The sequence below is a fragment of the Nycticebus coucang genome, chromosome 12, assembly GCF_027406575.1.
Source record: "Nycticebus coucang isolate mNycCou1 chromosome 12, mNycCou1.pri, whole genome shotgun sequence".
In the NCBI taxonomy this organism is placed as follows: Eukaryota; Metazoa; Chordata; class Mammalia; order Primates; family Lorisidae; genus Nycticebus; species Nycticebus coucang.
Window position 1 is genome coordinate 3,061,401 of NC_069791.1, and position 20,738 is coordinate 3,082,138.

The 20,738-nt window shown below is 45.3% G+C and overlaps 1 protein-coding gene across 3 annotated transcripts in view; it reads right to left on the reverse strand.

Annotated features, from left to right (window-relative positions):
* SRGAP1 (SLIT-ROBO Rho GTPase activating protein 1) overlaps positions 1–20,738 on the reverse strand; it is a 318,865-nt gene that overhangs the window by 129,394 nt on the left and 168,733 nt on the right. The window lies entirely within an intron of this gene.

Consider the following 20,738-nt stretch of genomic DNA (forward strand, 5'->3'; position numbering starts at 1 on the left):
GACGGCTGGGGAAACAGGGGAAGCACGACCCAGCACGTCTACACGAAGCAAATAAATATGCAAATTCACCTGCCAGGACAAGGCACTCAGGGGACAGGCTTGGATGAAAAAATGATTTACAGAGTCTTATGTAGACGTCTCCATGTACCTGGAAAATTATCTTAAGCTTGTAAGTGTTTCTCTAACATCTCCTCCATTTTATTAATTTGCAGGAAAAAAACATTTACTCATGTATCAACGTTATCCCAACCAAAATTCCACATCAGTATAGTCCTTATTAAAGGATTTTTTTTTGCATAAAATACACTTGTGATAAAATATAAATATTGAGGTTCATACACGGTTTTATTTTTAAAAAATGTCATTTTTTGGACCAGAGAGTAATACTTTATACTCAGTGTAGAAAACATAAGATATGAGAAAGAAATAAAAAGGAAGGAAGGGAGGAAGGAAGAAAAGGAGGGAGGGAGGAAGGGAGGAAGGGAGGAAGGAAGGAAGAGAAAACCACTGTTACGACTGTGGTATAGAGCTCTCCCTCTGGGCCTTGGTCCTCCACCCGCGCTCACTGAGCCTGTTTGCGTCCACTGACCAGAGTCTGCGAATTCTCTGCTCCAATCCTGACCGACCTTCCCCAACCCCAGCTTTCAATTCTTTGAAAGAATAATATCCCTGCATCAGTTTTTACTACAGCCAATCATCTGTCATGCTTGGAATAGGGGTTGTAAACAAAATGCCCTTAGCCCTAATAATCACGAAGTGCACATCTATTAAAAAAAGAAAAACAGGAGCCAGTGGGTAAAAGCTCATGAACTCAAGGAGCACAATGGACACTTCACAGGTATTGCCTGGGCTCCCAAAGCGACCACATCATCACTTTTGGGGCAGACGGCAATGCCTACATCTGGAGTGAGAAAGGTGATGCCTGCAAGCCGACCCTGGGGATCCTGAGAACTAATCGCGCAGCCACTTTTGTGAGGTGGTCCCCTTAGAGAACAAACTCACTGTGGGAATGGGAGCACGACTCATTTCTGTTTGTTACTTCGAGTCTGAAAATGACTGGTGGGTAAGCAAACACATTAAAAAGCGGATTTGCTCCTCAGTCCTCAGCTTGGATTGGCATCCCAACAATGTTTTGCTGGCAGCGGCATCACATGACTTCAAATGCAGAGTGTTTTCTGCCTATATTAAAGAAGTGGATGGAAAGCCTGCCATCACCGTGGGGCAGCATGATGCCCTTTTGGTCAGCTGATGTCAGAGTTTGGGGGCAGTCGCACAGGCAGCTGGGTCTGTGGGGTTGTCTTCTCTGCCAGTGGGAGCCTCCTGGCCTGGGTCAGTCATGACAGCACCGTGTCTGTTGTCAATGCCTCAAAAAGTGCACAGGTCTCAACTCTGAAAACAGAGTTCCTGTCACTCCTGAGTGTGTCATTTGTCCAGAGAATAGCGTTGTAGCTGCGGGCCACAACTGCTGCCCAATGCTCTTCAACTACGATGACCGCGGCTGCTTGACCTTTGTGTCCAAGTTAGACATTCCAAAACAGAGCACCCCACACAACATGTCTGTCATGGAACTTTCCACAACACGGACAAGGGGCCACAGCTGAGGACCACAACATAGCCCTGGAGATGCTGTACCAGAAGAGCATCACTCAAGTGTCTATTCATGAGGTGGCCAAGCAAGATTGTCACAAATTGTGCACTACTGTCATGCATGGAGCCCTGACGATTTGGGATTTCAAGACCTTAGAGTCTTCCATCCAGGGCCTCTGGATAACGTGAAGCTGAGTGAGCCTCTGCCATCCAGCATGAGAAACAGTGCCAACCGCAGCTCTGCCATTGGATGGAGAGGAAAGGCAGCCCCAAGGAAACACTGAAAACACACACCGCACAAACATTGTGCAGTTTAGGTTGGGTATAGAATTGGTGAAAGTATTGGTTTTTTTAAAGCAGCAGTGATTTTTTTTTGGCTATTTCATTCCATTCTTGACCAAAGCTTATACTGGAAATCCATGATTTTTAGAGAATTGTCACACTAACTTAAAGGAAAGGGTGAGGGAGATATGTAAATTTGTCCAGTAGAAAATTAAATGAGGTGGCGCCTGTGGCTCAGTGAGTAGGGCACCGGCCCCATATACTGAGGGTGGCAGGTTCAAACCCAGCCCCAGACAAACTGCAACCAGAAAAAAAATAGCCGGGCATTGTGGCGGGCGCCTGTAGTCCAAGCTGTTCGGGAGGCTGAGGCAGGAGAATCGCGGAAGCCCAAGAACTAGAGGTTGCTGTAAGTCCTGTGACATCATGGCACTCTACCAAAGGCGGTAAAGTGAGACTCTGTCTCTACAAAAAAAAAAAAAAAAAAAAGAAAAAGAAAGAAAATTAAATGAAAATATTGAAAAGAAAATTGTGGTATAGAGGCTGGGCGTGGTGCTCACGCCTGTAATACCAGCACTTTGGGAGGCCGAGGTGGGTGGATCGCTTTAGCTCAGGAGTTGGAGACCAGGCTGAACAAGAGCTAGACCCCATCTCTAAAAAAATAGAAAAACCAGCTGGGTGTCATGGCAGGTGTAGCTGGCTGTTGTAGTCCCAGCTATTCAGGAGGCTGAGGCAAGGGGATCCTCCGAGCCCAGGAGTTTGAGGTTGCTGTGAGCTATGACGCCACAGCACTCTACCCAGGATGACAGAGTGAAACTCTGTCTCAAAAAGAAAAAAAAAAGATTGTGGTATACAGTCTTTTTCTTATGCAAACACACTATACACACACACACACACTCATTTTAAAATGCCATATATAAATTCTTTAAAAACCTTGAATTATCCTGTATTTATAATTTCTTTCTTTCTTCCTTTTTTTTTTTTGTAGTTTTTGGTTGGGGCTGGGTTTGAACCCACCACCCCTAGCATATGGGGCTGGTGCCCTACTCCTTGAGCCACAGGTACTGCCTGTATTTATAATTTCTAAAGTCTCCTTTAACTTAATATTATCAAAACATTTTCTTACATTATTAAATATTCTTCTAAAACATAATTTTAAGGGCTGGATGATATTTTTTATATGACTATGACATAATTTACCTAATTCCCTTTGCTGGAAATTTTATAGTACTTCAACTACTTGCTTTATAAGGTTGTGTTGAAAACCCTTGATGTATATCCTATTTCTTTTTTCCTAGAAATGATAAATATAATTTATATCTTAATACATTTAAGAATATAAAAATAATAGAAATTTTATAATGTATTCTTTCAATGTGTATTGTAAACTTATATAATGAATCATCAAATACAAATTATTAATAATTTAGGTTGCGTTAGTGTTCAAAGTGTTTATGCACAAAAATTGTGTCATACTATGTATTTCCTAGGCTAAATTTCCAGAGGTAGAATCACAAGGTTTGAGACTATGCACATTTTTCAGACTTAGAAATGTATTGCCAATTTTACACTCTGCTAATCAAAACCATCAGACTGATCTAGAGAGTTACCACTGAAAGTACTTTAGATAACATGAGTGCTTAATATATGGTTTCTCAAATAATGATATGCATTCAATATTTATTCTTATCAGAATATCCATAAACCTATATATAATCTCCATGTTCTTAAGTACAGAAGAATAACAGCCACAAATGTTTCAGAGATTTTATCTGAAAAATCATAGATTTCCAGTATAACCTTTCTCATCCACAGAAGACTTATCTTAACTTCATTTGTAAATAACTACAAGTTATTCAGAGCCGACTTTATAATTAAGATGTAGTTGTTAAGAAGTTGAGAGTAATGTAACATTTTTCAAGTAATGAACTTGATTTTTCTTATTTAGAAGGATGAGTTTTAAAAGGGTTTGGGGCCTGGAAGTGTCACTGGGGTAAATCCGTCTACTTAGGTTAAAGTGCATGACATCCATGGCTGTTTCTGTGGGTCCTCTACAAAGGTAAACAATCGGCATTTTCTTATGGTTCAACGCAACACATGTCCTCAAGATGACTATTTTGAAGAATAAAAAAACATGGGATTAATGAAGGGCCTTTACTCATTTTCATGAAATGTGATGATGTCTTTCCTTAAAAATGTGAGCTGGCCGATCACGCCAAAGGTGCCGTGAACACGAGCAAAGCAGGGGCTGGACCACAAGCCTGGCAGCTTTTTCTGAGCCATACACAAGTGGAAAGTTGTCTGTTTTTAGTAATTATCGAGCCTACCTGGGGGAGTCTGGTTGGCTACTCCAGTTTAAAATAAAAATAAAGCATCATCTGAAAGCAGCTGGGGCGCGGGGGCATGAGGAGGGCCATGCCTGCAGCTGGGTAGAAAGTGCGGTCGGCGCTCGGCTACACACCTGGCATTTATTTCTAGCTTGGCTCTGTTTATACGCCCTGCCCAGAGCAAACCCGCATACCATTTGGGTCCTGGTTCCAGTTACATCTTACAATGAGAGGGTATAAAAAGCCCACTGTCTCTCTCTCAACCGGCTGTATTCTTCTTGCTAATAGACAGGAAGGAAGAAGTGAGATTGCAGGACTCCCATTGTACTTGGATAAAAGTCATCCTAGACAGTTCTGGGTGTTTGAGAAATATTGATTTTAAATACATCACAAAGACAAGACCTGAACTCCTGGTTCCTGCTTTGCTCAGGTACTGAGGACTTGGATAATCAGAAACTAAGTCCTGAGTATAAGAGCAAACATACCGAGCTGCCTGCCTGCAGGTGCTCCTGTGAGTCACCTCGCCTGGGGAGGAGAGTCAGAGGGGCCGCAGGTGTCTCTCTCATCTGAGGGGGGTCAGCCCAATAGCACAGCATCCTCTATCTGGTTCTGTAGTAATTACCACAAAACACATTTCTTTGTTTAGTTTTCCAATCTGACTTAGGATGCCTACTAGTCTCTGAAATGTGAGCACTTCCGAGGAAAGAGCTTTAAAAGTCGGGGAGAAAAATGCTAAAAGCTTTTTGAGAATTCTAATTGCAGATAATGAATGCAAACACAAACTGCATTATTTGAAATGTAAGCTGCTGACAGAAGTCAAATGTGTTTTGTATTGAAAATAACAGTTCTCTTTTCTCAGAGAAGTGAAAGAAAGCTTTTATTTTTTTAAAGGTGCATTTTGAGTACACGCTGCAAAGAAAATAACAGCACCTCCATCCGCTGGACGCAAACACAAGCCTTTGCATGACAACAAGGTCACAGCTGCATCTCCGTCTAAATGTACTCCCGTGGTGTTTTCCTACCTGAATTCTAAAACTCCACATGTAATTCTCCATCCAACACATGCAATTTCTCTTTCTTGCTCTGTCTTACCTCAGTTGCAGGAAACACCACACCATGGATTTCTGAGATCGGGATTTCCTATATAATAACTTTTGCACAGCTGTTAATATCTCTTTTCCTTCCTATCAGGTGTATATCATACATCTGACACTATGTACTTTAAGTCAAAATAATTTGCCAGGTGTAGTGGCTCACGCCTGTAATCATAGCACTTTGGGAGGCTGAGGCAGGAAGACCACATGAGCCCAGGAGTTGGAAGTTACAGTCTGCTATGATGGTGCCACTATGCTCCAGCCTGGGTGACAGAGCAAGACCCTATCCTTAAAAACCAACAAAAAGCTCAAAACAACTAAAATACCTGTTGTAAATTTCAACACCTAATGTGAAGAAATCATTAGGCTTCTGAAGATGATATGTGTTGAAAACCAGTGGATGACGTGATCGTTGTTACTGTTTAACCTCTGGCTCAGAAGTTAGAAGACATGGATCTCAGAACGGGTCCACCAATCACTTGATGTGGGGGAGTCACTGAGGGCCACTGCTCGCCTGGCAGGTGTGACAGACTGTGTGTCCTTGTGTGTGCGTTTAACTCAAACTTCACTGGACCCTGACTATGTACCTGTATATGTATATATACAACACAGACAGCATTACCAAACCAGATATGCACATACATATGTATGATAAATAAATGATGTCTATGAGGTCTGACAATTAAGTTTATGAACTCATCCTAGAAAAAGTGCTGCATACCTCACTGCTGAATATCCTTACGGTCACTTTCAAAGTACTCCCTTTGGGAAGCTGTGCCCTGACACCAGCTCCTCATCCACCATTCAAAGTAATTTTAGAACTCTTTTTCTGGAATGGCCATTAGAGCTGTTGTTGTATTACCCCAGATAGCTTGAATGTCATCAAAATGTCTTTCTTTCAATATTTCTTTTATCTTCAGGTAAAGAAAAAAGTCATTGGGGGCCAGATCAGGTGAGGAGAGAGGGCATCCCAAGACAGTTATTCGTTTACTGGCTACAAACTCCCTCACAGACAGTGCCATGTAAGCTGGTGCATTGTCATGAGGCAAGAGCCACGAGTTACTAGGGGAAATTTAGGTCATTTTTGTCTAACTTTTCCACGCAGGCTTTTTAGCACTTCCAAATAGTAAACCTGGGCCACTGTTTGTCCAGTTGGTACAAACTCACAGTGAACAATCCCTCTGACATCAAAAAGGGTCAGTGACATCAAGTTGCCTCTTGATTGGGACTGACGGAACTTCTTTGGTTGTGGAGAACTGGCTGACTCCACTGTACGCTTTGACACCTTGTTTCAGGGTCATACTGGTACACCCATGTTTCATGGTCACTGACAACATGGCCCTGAGTATGGTCTCACCTCACCAAGAGGTCTTGGCAAACTTTGCCTCTTTTTGCTTTTGTTCACTGTGAGTTTTTCGGGACCATTTTTGCATATACCTTTCTCATGCCAAGATTTTCAGTTCAGATTTTCCCAGCTGTTTCTCTATTGGTGTTTACTTGGTCTGCTATGCTTCTCACAGTTGACTGACAATTTCAATGCGTGATTCATTGAATATTTGCAAAGTTTTCACTAGTCCCGCTTGTTACTGGCTGCCCTGACCTCGCTCCATCAGTGACACTTTCTCCCCCCTCAGAAAAATAATTCATCCATTTGTACCCTGTTGCTTCCTTCATGATATTAGCCCCGTAAACTTAAACTAACATGTCCCTGATTTCACTTCCACTCTTGCCAACTTTAACAAGAAATTTAATGTCTGTTTGTTGCTCATTTCAAGCTCTGACATTCTTTTGACAGTACACAAACACACACACACTAACAACAATGAACGCCACTCAGCAAGACACTGCCACACGTCCACACAAACACAGCTGTGAGACACTGGTAAAGACACGGATACACCCGCGTATTGAAACTTCACGGAGCTGTTTGTACAGCACTGTCGTTGTAAGCCTGGAGGCAAGGGCTTGACTGTAATTGTCAGACCTCACATGTACTTAGTTTATCAAGCATTATGTTTTCTATATACTAAACATTGTTCTATGCATTTTACAAATAATTTATTTAATTCTTCTAGGAACTCTTCTGAGGTAGGTGTGTTTAATCGCCCTATCACACAGTTAAGAAAACGAGCTTAGAGAGGTTAAGCAACTTTCCCAAGGTTGCAGAGCTGGTAGGGGAAGAGCTGGACCCAAGGCTGGAACCCCGGCAGTCCGGCTTCCCAGTAGGTGTGGTGGACTGCTTTGTCGTGACCTTTGAAAAGTCTAGTATATACAACCAGAAGGCCTCTTGGTCTAAGGAATGCAGTTACTTTTGGTTATATGTAGGAATGGAGGAAAAGAGGGGATAAGAGATAATTATTTATTCAACATCTGCTGAGTGTTTACAACGTGTTAGGCTCTGATAGGTACGAAAATATAGACTTGATTCCCATCTTCTAAGAGTTTAAAATTTTGGAGACTTAAAAATGGGCTTAGGTATATTCTGGGCAACAGCACAGGGAGGGCTGGGGGGACACACAGGGGTGAGCAGACCAAGGTGGCCAAGAAAGGAGGGTCCGGGGAAGAGCTTGCAAAGTGGACGGTGGGTCACTGAGCTGAAGGGTATGACTGGATGTGATGTCACAGGCCAGATCAGGAGGAGAGCCCCGGAACTCCAGCTAAAAGTGTGCAGACGTCCTCAAACTTTTTAAACAGGGGGCCAGTTCACTGTTTCTCAGACCATTGGAGGGCCAGACTATAGTCAAGAAAAAAAACTATGAACAAATTCCTATGCACACTGCACATATCTTATATTGAAGTAAAAAAGCAAAATGGGAACAAATACAATCACACCGCCGCATGTGGCCCACGGGCCGTAGTTTGAGGACCCCTGGTAGTGTATTGTACAGGGGTCTGTGCACCCAGGGGGGTGCAGACAGGGGTCAAGGCAATGTCTTAGTAATAATCTGATGAAGATATGCAGGAAGGCCAGGGGTGTGAAGTGACCTCATCTAGTGTGGAAGGAGAGAGGCCGGAAAATAAGAAAAAGATGATGACACAGTGACAGTTAAAGAGCCTGTTCCCTGCCATCATGTTCTTTGACCTTTTCTTTAATGTGACACGTTTTCCTCACCATGGAGTTCAGAATGGTCTGGACGCCTGTGCAGGCAGGTCTTTGCCTCCCTCCCTGTGTCAGTCACTAGGGCTCCCTGCCGGGAAACTTGCACTTACCTGCCGTTGGGATGCCTCACCTCATAGCACCTGACCCGTCCACCACAGCAAGCTCAGATTGCACCTGCTGCTAAGCGTGTCCTCCTCCACCACCAGAGCCATCTACTTTTCTGGATGGATGAGTACTTACAGCACGTCGGACTCTGCCGGGTGTCACAGACACGGTGTCCCACCCAGCAATGTGGGCTGCTCTGTGGGGTCAGCTGGGCGGCCACCACATCTTACCTTGACACTGCCTTATGTACAGAAGGAGCAAAATAGACATTGGGTGAGAAACACATGGGTGTGGGATCCCCGCACAGGCAGCTTGTCATGCATGTGTCCATTTAATACATTATTTATGAAACACCTACTGTGCGCCTGGCATCACCATTCCCTACCTCCAGCATCCAAAATAGCACCCCTATTTTGGTGTTGGACAAGCCGGATGACAAATGCATAGTTCTAAATCATTTGTGAAATATCGCTAATGTTAGAATTTATGGCCCCTCGAAAAATGTGATGAGGTGGTGTGGGGGAGGGGTATGAAAAGCAGTCCAGGGCGGCCACAGCTCAGTGAGTTGGGCGCCGGCCCCATATGCCGAGGGTGGCAGGTTCAAACCCAGCCCCTGCCAAACTGCAACAACAACAACAAAAAATAGCCGGGCGTTGTGGCAGGCGCCTGTAGTCCCAGCTGCTCGGGAGGCTGAGGCAAGAGAATCGCGTAAGCCCAAGAGTTAGAGGTTGCTGTGAGCCGTGTGACGCCACGGCACTCTACCCGAGGGCGGTACAGTGAGACTCTGTCTCTACAAAAAAAAAAAAAAAAAAAAGAAAAGCAGTCCATCAGTGACGGGTCTCCTGACCCCTCGGCCGCGCTCCACTGAATCCATCCACCACTGGGAGCTCTTCCGAGAAACTGCATTCTTCTGGCTTAATTGTCAACAACCTAAGATACAGATGTATTTTTTGTAATCAATACAGGCGAGGCCTCTAATTGTAACTAAGTTTCTGTAAGTGCCAGGCTGACAAATGCAGTGGGGTAGCCCACGGCCTTGGAAGTCCTTTCCCACTGTTTCCCCCAAAGCTCTCAGGTTCAGGGGGAAAGCAGTGCCACTGCCACCGGGGCACCCTCAACTGAGCCCCAGAAGCTGTGCTGCAGGGGGCCTGGAGACTCCGTCCCTCCTTGGAGGTCGTGGTCTCTGCTTGCCCTACCCTGTCCCTGGGGGCTTACCCCAGGCAGTGGCAGGAACCCCTCTGAGAAAGCAGAAGCTCTGTGCCACCATCTGCACCCCTGTAATCTCACCATCTCGCTGATGAACGAAGTTTCTGACACTGGGCAGACCTGGACTGGAGTTTCTTAACTCGCCTGAACCCCAGGTCCTCCAAGGTAAAGGGGGATTAAATGACAGGATGCAGGTCAGCACACAGCAGGGGGCAGGGCCTCAGTCCTGACAGTTCCTGGGGTGTGATGTAGAAGGGCCCAGGCTTTGGGCTTCACCTCCAGGCTCTCAGCAGACTGGTGCAGGTCTCCCAAGGCAAAGCAGTTGGAGAGCTGAGGCACAGCAAAGCAGGCCAGTGGGGCCTGTCCCACTGTTCCATGTCCACAGCCAGGTCAGCCCAGACCTCTTAAAAGCTAATGTGATGTGCCTGTGAGGAAGGCCTAGGTCCTAGGAGGTGGCTGCATAGCCACCAACATGCCCATAGAGCAGGTCACCCTAATTCACATTTAGCCTGTCTCGAATGCACATCTTATAAAGAGCAGGCTTTTCAGTATAATTGACAGTCACTGTGGGTGCACTGCACACTGACTACAGTCACTCTGCCACCAAACTGCCACGAGCCCATAGGGCAGACCCTGAGCCAGGCCTTGGGACTGGAGGTGAAAGACTTAGTTCTTATCTAGCAGAGAAGACAAAGCAAGGCCACTGTCATGGCGGCACATCTCGGGGTGGGATGGTGGAGGACTCGGGGCAGGCTGAGTGAGGACTAAGTGAAGGACTACCAGGCACAGATGCATCCATTAGAGGTGGGGTCTCACTATGTTGTCCAGGCTGGACGCCTAGGATCAGGCCATCCTCCTGCCTCAGCCTCCCAAGTAGCTGGGACTACAGGCTGTGCCACTGGTCCTGGCCCAGGCTTCCCTTTAACCAACTTATATTTTTGTTTGAGAGTCCATTTAGGAAGAAAAGATGTGGAGAATACATATTACTAATACAAAGAATGTAAAGGCAGGGGAAGCAGGCCTTACTTAACATTGATGCTGCTTAGCCAGCCGAAACCTACGGTGTGTCTCCCAGAGCCCATCCTCCACACCCCATCCCCCGTGAGACCCCTGAATGACACCAGGAAGTACTTTTTATTCTCATTCGTGACATCAGGGCTGAAAAAGTTGCTGATCCCTGAGGTCATCAGTGCTCAGCAGGACTGTCTGCCTGAGGAACCGTTTGTGACGTAGGCCTCTACGGCTTTTGATAAGCAGAGTTTACAAAACGTAATCTGCAAAGTGACATTTCTAGGAGAACTCACTATGAGAAGCCTTCTACTGGCTGTTAAAGGCTCAGACTCATGAGACAGGCTGCCCAGGTTCAAATCCTGCCTCTGGGCTTACTCTCTGCGCTCAGTTCCCTCCCTGTAAAATCAGATTTACAGTATGATGCCTGCAGAGGGCAGCTGGGAGGATTCCACGTGTTAACACATGTAAAGGGCACAGAGGAAAGAGGCTGGCATATAAGGGCACCGTAAATGTCAGCTACTGATATTTGGAAAAATTACCATAAAATAGTTCATTTTAATGATGGGTAATTATTTCTCCATGATTAAAAGGATCATCATTTCTAACAGGGATAATGAGAGAGAAATCTTCAACATTTCCATTCATGTATATGGTAAGAATTTTAGCGTATATTAAAATTCTTTAGAATGAACAAACAGACCAAGGTGAACCACGAAACTGCACGAGACATGGTCTTTATAAGACCATGCTTTTAAGCACGAGCTTGTCACAGAGAACTCGAGGAACGCTGTGATTCCAGTGACAGGAGAGCAGCGTAACTGTCTGAATCGACCATCAAATTATATTTATAATCCAAACAAATGCTTTGAGCAAAAGACACTGTCTGGGACTCAGGCCTCTGCTGGCGAAGCCCTGCCAGCTAACCGAATGACAGGGCAAAGGAGATGGAGGGCAGACGGAACAGAGGGGCAACGGAGGACACGCGTGCCAAGGGAGGAGACCAGCGAGCAAAAGTCATACAAGTAATTACATCCCGTTCAGTGCAGTGGTAAAGATTCTGTTTCTGGAGCAATCACGCAGAGCAGCAGTGTTGAAGGAAGGTCTGGGAAACAGCAAATCAGGACTGGCTATGCTGCAAAAGAGCTCTGTGACCTCAGCCTTTCTGACCCTCCCCATGAGGTCTAATGAGGCTGCTGTCATTAGAAATGGCACTGAGGCCAAAATTAGGGAAGAGTATTGAATCAAACCAGACAGCCAGGCACTCTGAAAAGCGTGGGATGAAAGCAGAGCAGAGGCTTGACCCTGGGAGGAAAAGCCCATCACACGACTTGCGACTGCGGAAGGCCTCCTTCCAGGACGCTGCGGAAGGCCTCCTTCCAGGACGCTGCGGAAGGCCTCCTTCCAGGAGACTGCGGAAGGCCTCCTTCCAGGAGACTGCAAGTGCTCAGAGGAAACATGCAGGATGGTGCTAGGGGCAGCGCATGCAAACAGCGTCCACACCGCCGCTTTGGTTTAGCTTTTTTTGTTGGAGAGCGACTGTTTTCTTCCCCATCTCCAGGAGCCAGTGGCAGTGGCAGGAGCTGCCCAGCCCTACCTCTCTGAGGATGTGACCCTGCAGTCTCTCACGCATACTGCGTGTCCCTGGGGCAGGGCTCTCTTACCCACTTGGGGGTGGTGGGACCACGTGCTTTCCCAGGCATTTTGCAGCCCTCAAATTCTATTGTGTGTACGGTTACAGGGAACTGATCTCATACCAACTAAATACTGTAAGAATTTATTATTTGGGGAAACCCAGAATAAATACACTTCTCAGTAGCTAAAAGTGTTATTTCTTTTAGCATCAGGGTTGATGGCAGATAAATTTTAACAAAAATTGTAACAACAAATGATACTAATGATCTCTTGTTTCTATTGACTTAGTTAGCGAGCAGAGCTCCTTGCCAAGCCGGATCATCATTTAATCCCAATGGAAGACTCCCCCTAGAATTCACAACAGGCTCTGAGGCCTTCAGTCCTCTGCTTTACTGAACAGAAATTACCTAGAAATGAACAATGCCTATTGTCTGCCTAGCACACGTTACACTGCTGATCCTTGCATGGGGATGTCTGTGACTTTAATTAGCTCTCCGGCTGGTTATTGGTCAGGCCTCAAGTGCTCATTAAGGAGCACCTAGGCCCCACCTGGTGGGCGTGGGACCGACATATTCACAGAAAGGCCACATGGTTCTATTTTTGACTGTTACATTTGAGTTAAATCAGGGCATTAGTCATCTTTTTTAAAATGCTAAATTTAACAGTAATTTTTAAATGTTGATATAAATTACAAGTTTTGTAAGATTTTGATACCTTAACAAAACCAGTTCATGAAAAAAATGACTCTCCCAAAGAGAACAAATCATTTTATGCCTTACTAAAAGGAAGCGTTTCTATTTGTAACAAAAATGAACTCTGTTTATTATTCTTAATTTGTGCTTGCTCTATTGCCAGCAGTTATTAGAGGCAGTTTCTAATTTAAGTCTTTGAATCCTAGACAGGAGTTATGGGTTCTTTTGTCCTTTTTTTTTTTTTTTTTTAACCTCTAAAGAACTCTAGACAGACATTACTTTGCACCACAGACAGGCCTGTCTTACATGACTTCGTGAGTGTTCTATCACTAGAAATCTAACTATGTTTTATTCTGTATTGATTTATGCTGGTTCATTAGATAATTTTTCATAAATGTGATTAAGAGTTCAGTGTAACCCTATAATATCTGCCCACTCTACACTTCTGAGAGATTCCCAACATGAAATACGTTTCATTTTATCCAATGAATTCTAATTTTGCAAAGATTATTTTCACTTCTTGTTCCTCTAGCAGTCTTCGTCATGGGATAAAGAGACAGTGGGAAGGGATTTTAGGGAAGGCCAGCTCAGTGCTACGTTCATTCTCAGAGTGATGGTCTGCTAATGTCAACGTGCGTGCAGTTTCCTGTTGTTCCTCACACACACTCTTCTTTTTGGAATACCCTTTCCGCCCGTCCTTTATCATGTAATTCGGGCGTCAGCTTCTTCCAGAAGCTCCAGAGTGGCTCTGTGTCTGCCCAGAGCTGTGCAGGATTCCAGCTGTGCTGGCAGCCGCCCCTGGACATGGGCACACCTCATTCGTCCAGCCCCTGACAGCTGGACTGTGTGGTAGTCATCCACATAGCTCCGGGACTTACATATTTGTTGAAATAGCCCCTCCCCAACCATTTCGTGTGACCAGGAACAATCTTTGAGTGGAGGTAACAATGCTTGGCGTACTTTCCATTCAGACTTAAAGATAAGACACAAATCCTGAGATTTGGAGCAAAGGCTGAATAATTGCATTTTACAAATCAGAGGACCCACGATCTGCAATCCCTGTTCTCACACTTGCTGGGCAGTCACCCTCCTGAGAAGAGTGTGGTCTTCAAAGATGGGAACAGCTCTCCTGGTTAAACTGAAGAATCACACTGTCTGGGTTCAAAGGCTAGTTTTGCCTTATGCCATGTACCTTGATTTTCTCACCTCTAAATTAGGAATAAGAATAGTACTTATAAGGTTGCTGTGCAGAAAAAATGAATTGATACATGTCCATCACTTGCTGTGGTGACTCTCACCCAGGGAATGCTCCATGAATGTTGTTAACAGTTAATAAAATATCCCATCCTTCTAAAATATTGGCTGAATGTTCATGTTCTCCTAAAATTCAAATGTTGAAATCCTAACTCCCAAGGTGATGGTACAACGGGGCTGAGTAGGTCACAGTAAGCAGAGCCCTGATGAATGGGAACAATGCCCTCATAAAAAGGCCCGAGAGAGACCCCTGGCTCCTTCCACCACATGAAGACAGCAAGAAGGTGCTGCCTAACCCAGAAAGGGGCCTCACCAAGCACTGAGCCTGCTGGTGCCTTGATCTCCGACTTCCCGGCCCCTAGAACTCAGAAATAAAGTTCTGTTATTTATAAGCCTCCCAGTCTAAGGCATTTTGTCACAGCAGCCTGAAAAGACTAAGATAATATCTTTGAAGCCCACAGTAGCTCATCCAAGGCTCACTTGTTTATTCTCAGACACCCGAAAGGCTAGTGAGTCGGGGTGGGGGTGGGGGTGGGAAGTGTGGGTGGGAGTGTGGGGTGGGGAATTGGGGTCAGGAGTGTGTGTGTGGGGGGGTCTTTGTTTTATGCATCAAAGAAACTGAGCTGCAAAGAGACTAAATCATGCCGGGCAGTTAACAGAGGAAATTGGGGATGGAAAAGGGCATCTCCAAAGTTCTTACTTCAAAAGAGCCTTTATACAAGGTCTTCAGAGGCACTGAAATACAGGTTTAATATACTGAAAAAAAAATACCCAACTATTTGCACAGGGCCACTCCAGACATGGTGGCAGTGGAAGCCAGGTCTCAGGCGGCAAAGTTTTAGGTTTGGCAGTGCTGCGGGGGAAGTGCGTGATGATGAAAGGCACTGGATTCGCTGGACTCTCAAAGGCGTCTGCAACTTTAAATATTTGCTTCTTTCCAGGGGAGTGTTTCACGTGTCTTCCATGTCACATGTGGGCAGTAGACCTCTACGTTACAAGGTTTAGAACACGAAATATTTAAACTGAGGACCTGAGATACTTGGAACCTTGAAATCGTAAAAGTCCCACCCCCCTAGAATTGCAGCATCAACCTCCACGGAATGGAGACTGTGGGCTTCCCTTCTGACAGTCAAAAGTGGACTGGAACTTGACACACAGCTCCTGCCTCAAATTCAGTACTTCTCATTCCATTTACTTAATAAAAGGAGAAGAAGAAGAAATGTGAGCGCCTTTGTTAACCTGAGCACGAGAGCTTTTTGAGTTTTCCAACTGCTTTTGACCAGGTGTCCAGCCGTCCTGCTGCTGCCCATGTTGTTTGAAATCTCCCTTCAGGGTCTGTCCTGAAGATATTCAACAGCTGGTTTTTCCTTTTTCCCCAGATGTGGCTCCAGGGAGAAATTCTGTGAATGCATCTTGTGTTTTCCGAACCCTGCGCTCAAGCTGCTACTTTCTCCTCCTTCAACGCCCTTTCATCTCTCTTCTTACTGAAATCCCAACTATCCCTTAAACCCATTTTCTGATCCTTTCCTCTCCATAACTTTTCTCAGTCCACACCGTGGGCCTGTCTGTCTTTGAATCTCCACAGTGCCCTGCCTGAGGCCATCAGTGGGTACATAACGGTCAGCCTTCTGCTGTAATCACCAGTAAAAAGAGATTACAGCATGCAGACGGAGGGCACAGACTCCACCTGGTCTGAGACTACCTGGCTGTGTGACCTTGGGCAAAGTACTGAGCACCTCTATGCCTCCCTCCCTCATGCAGCTGCAGGGAAAATCCACAGAGCTAATCACACAAAGTGCTTAGAATGACACCTGCCACAGAGGCTGGCTTGATTCACAAACCTGCTGGACTGGAAGCTTCCCTACCTAACACTCCCGGCACGGCGGCATACACTTTGTAGGACCCCACTTGCTAATTCAAATCAAAATCAAACCTGGGTTTCAGTTCCAACCCAGCTGTAAGTTAAGTCTTTGTGATAGTTGGGCTGGGTATCACAAATGTCCCTGGGTCTTTCTGATACTCCTCAGAAATAAGGAAGCTGATTGGACCATTTCTAAAACTCCATTCAGGGCTAAACTGCTATCAGATTATGAAAGGATTAAATTCAGATAAGCATGAAAATTAAGACATGCTGAATGAGATAACCTGATACAACCAATTCGGATTTGACTTTCTCACATAATAGTTTCCATTTCTACTGGTCAACATTTCTGATCCAATTTGAGACAGTAGATCCAAGGAAAATGCCCATGATAGAGTCTATGTTTTGGCAAGTACCACACACATTCAATACTATGTACAGGACACGTGTGGGTTTGTTGAATGACGGGAAACAAAGCCAAGCACCTTAATTACCTAATAAACCATTTAAGATCTCTGTTGTGGAAGCACTCTAATCAAAGTTGTAATACTGTATTTCAGAATGTAACAGTTTGGATAAAAGACTTTGTTGAGAACATTCTTGAACTGAAACATTCTTTTCAAATTTTTTGTTTTTACTGAACTAAACTTTCTAACACATCTCTCATTTCTAAACCAAATATATCTTACACATATAAGATTGTTTTAAAGAGGCACTCAGAATGAACATATCCCCATATTAAAGGTGAATGCACAAATCTATGTACATATATTTAGTACATATGGCTTCCTTTAAAAGACAGCCTTATTCATGGTGCATAAGCACTGATCACAACTGACTCTCACATCTCAGAAAACGCAACTGCAGCCAGGAACTTAGGAGGGGCTGGCATTGTACTTAGCAGGATACCCTAAAAGATATCTACATATAAGGTTCTTATCAAACAGCTGTGCTCAGAGACCCTTGAAATGATAATTCGATTACTCCCAATCATTTTGGCAGGAAAATGAAGCCAGGTTAAATCAGCTGGCCTGGTCTCCAAAGTCATTCTGTGTCAAAGCCAAGATTAGAATTCAGGAGCTGTGGGCAGAGCTGTGCACTCCCAGCCCATCTTTCTTTCAAAGCCAGGGACGGTCACATGGAAACACTTGGTCAGCCCAAGATCTCCAAATAGCCTGCCTTTAAAAAAAGTTTTTCAGGGCGGCGCCAGTAGCTCAGTGAGTAGGGCGCCGGCCCCATATGCCGAGGGTGGCGGGTTCAAACCCAGCCCCGGCCAAACGGCAACAAAAAAATAGCCGGGCGTTGTGGCGGGCGCCTGTAGTCCCAGCTGCTCGGGAGGCTGAGGCAAGAGAATCGCGTAAGCCCAAGAGTTAGAGGTTGCTGTGAGCTGTGTGACACCACGGCACTCTACCCGAGGGCGGTACAGTGAGACTCTGTCTCTACAAAAAAGAAAAAAAAAAGTTTTTCAGGAGGATGAAGTATTCCAGAAGATTTTAAATTTGGCAGCGTTTATGATTCCCCCTCATTTGGGGTTTTGTTTGAGACCAGACCTCTTTTGTAGTCCATCTCAAAGGAATGAACTTTCATTCCCATTACAGAAACGTACATTTCAAATACACACGATGCCCTTCAGTGAAATACTTAAATCTCCCTTCTCCCCCAAATCAAAAACCTCTTTGAGATTCAAAGAAAAATCCTTCCCTACATGGTGGCAAGAATCTCGAGCTCCTTTGCGGAATGACTTTCCAACCTTGCCATGGGCAAGTTTCCTCTTTACAGAAGCATGCATTAGCTACTGGTGTGGGGAGGCTGCAGAGCCAGCCAACAAAGCTTTCCTTGCAGTCCTGGGAGACGGAGTTTTCAAGAAAGGACTTGAAATAATAAACAGTGTCTTCTTTCTCATTCACTCTGTAAAATAATTAGCTCTTTTTATTTTAACATTTTAAAGAGGTAAGTGCTTCGGAGAGATGGAAGGGCCAGGGCAGATTCTGTACTCATTTGGCAACTTTGTTTTTCCAAATAGCTCCTGTGCAAAGTTGCTCAGCAGCCTCTGGGTTTAAACCAGGACAGTTTCCCCCCGCCTGCAGTGACATTTGTCAGGCAATTGAAATCAGCACTCAACAAAGGGAATGGAGCAGACGCAGATGCTTAGGGTGACCGTGGTGTGTGCACACCACATAGAGGATGGTCTGCACAGGCACAGGGAACATTAAAGCTGCACTTGGTAGGAACCCACTTGCTCATTTGAATTTAAAGTGCTTGCTTTAAAGAGACACTCAACAGGAACATATCCTGATAGTAAAGATGAATGTACAAAGCCATCTGGGTTTGCCCATTTTGTAACCCATACAACCGTCTGAAAAACTCAATGAAGGTTTTCCAAGTATGTTAGAGAATAAGAGTTTTACTTATCCTTTAGCCCAAGCCCACCTCCCTCCTGCCACCTCCCCTGTACATCCTTCCCACTAGCTGTCCAGTGGGAAATGATCGGCTTTGGGGACAGAACAGGGTTTGGATTTTGGATCAGTCACTTACTGTGTGATCCAGAGCAATTCCAAGCCCCTATTCCATATGCAAATCTGCAACTGGAAACAACCTGCCTCCCAGGGCTGCCGCCAGTGCCTGGAGGTAAGGGTTGGCTAAATCTTCATTTTCTCAGTTTTTGTCCCTCCTGACTTAATGGAACTTGAGGAGGGATTAGTCTTGAGCCTGGCCAGCCATGTGTGCCACTGAAGTGCTGAGAACGTGATAATCAGCTACACATAATTAACCGTCAAGTTCAGTGGATGTTTCATGATGTCTGTTCATCTCTATCAGAATTAGCATGCTAAGACAGCAAGCTCCGAGTTTTATAAACTGCTCAGGATAACACTGAAAAGCCTTACAACATAAAGAAGTATTAATAGACGGCAAATAATTGTTTCTCTACTAAAATGCAGCTTACCCTTTGAGATTTTGGTGTGGGGGCAGGCTTGAGAGTTTATGCCTCTGGTCCACTGTGCGTGCTTCGTGGGGCTGAGGAAGGGAGAGTGTGTTTTGAGGGTCCCCTCCTAACCTTTGTGTCACCATTTTTTCTCTGTTTTTGCCTCTTGATTTCCCACTGCCCCATCATAGCCCTATTAATATTTATTCTTGATTTGGTTTTCTTAGGGAAGTTACCTTCTTTTGTCTTTTTGGTAAAAAAGCAACATACATTCATTGTAGCGAGAAACTATACATATAGTTCTAGTTATCTGTAATCACTGTTAAAATTATCCCTGCTCTGCCCATTTACTCTGTGAGGCAGACAAAGGGCTGTGACCATCCCCACCCGTGGTGATGATGAGGAAGATGATGATGATAAGAATGCCAACTACATTTACTAAGCCTTTACTATGTACCAGGTACTGTTCTGAAAGCTTATTTATCTCATTAACTCAGTGTCCTTTTCCCATCAGCACTAACACCCACCCTGTCCACCTATTTTTCCCCTCTCCCTCCTCACTAGGAGATAAAAGCTTGAGAGGAAGCATGTGGCCTGTCTCTATTCACAGCTGTATTCCCAGCACATCTGGCAGTGCCTGGTGCCCTAAGTGTCCAAAAATGTTTGTTAAATGGATAAACTAGTGTCCACAACATTTGCTCTTTGAAACAGCTCTGAGAGTTAGCTGTCATCCTGATGTCCATTTCACAGACGGGGGACTGGGCACAGAGTCACGCCCGCCAGGGTGGCTGAGCTGTGATTCAGGCGCTGACCCTTCCCCACTCTGCTCTGCGCCTTGTTAGGGGCCAAGATGCTCAACTTCATGTGGCAACTCAAGGAGCCACAGGGATGTTTGTAAACACTGTGTGGGGCGGCTGTGAGGGTGCTGTCCGTGGGATGGTCTTTGAGGTCATTTCTTGCCTGAAGCTGGATTGAGACTTGCAGTGCTGGCTCTCCCAGTTCTCAGGTCTTTGAAGCACCTATACCACTAGCTCTCCAGGCCCCGGTCGCCGGGCCCTGGACTCCTCATCCTCCAGCCACTCAGTGTGCACACACACAGACACACACACACAAACAATGCCTTACATTTAGTCACTCAGTGTGCACACACACGCACACACAGCTCCTCACAGTCACTCAGTGTGCACACACAGACACACACACACAGCTCCTCACAGTCACTCACTGTGCACACAGACACACACACAACTCACAGTCACTCAGTGTGCACACACAGACACACACACACACAACTCCTCACAGTCACTCAGTGTGTACAGACACACACACACACAGCTCCTCACAGTCACTCAGTGTGCACAGACACAAACACACAGCTCCTCACAGTCACTCAGTGTGCACACACACACACAGCTCCTCACAGTCACTCAGTGTGCACACAGACACACACACACAGCTCCTCACAGTCACTCAGTGTGCACACACACACACACACACAACTCCTCACAGTCACTCAGTGTGCACACACAGACACACACACACACAACTCCTCACAGTCACTCAGTGTGCACACAGACACACACATGCTGCTCCTCACAGTCACTCACTGTGCACACAGACACACAACTCCTCACAGTCACTCAGTGTGCACACAGACACACACACAC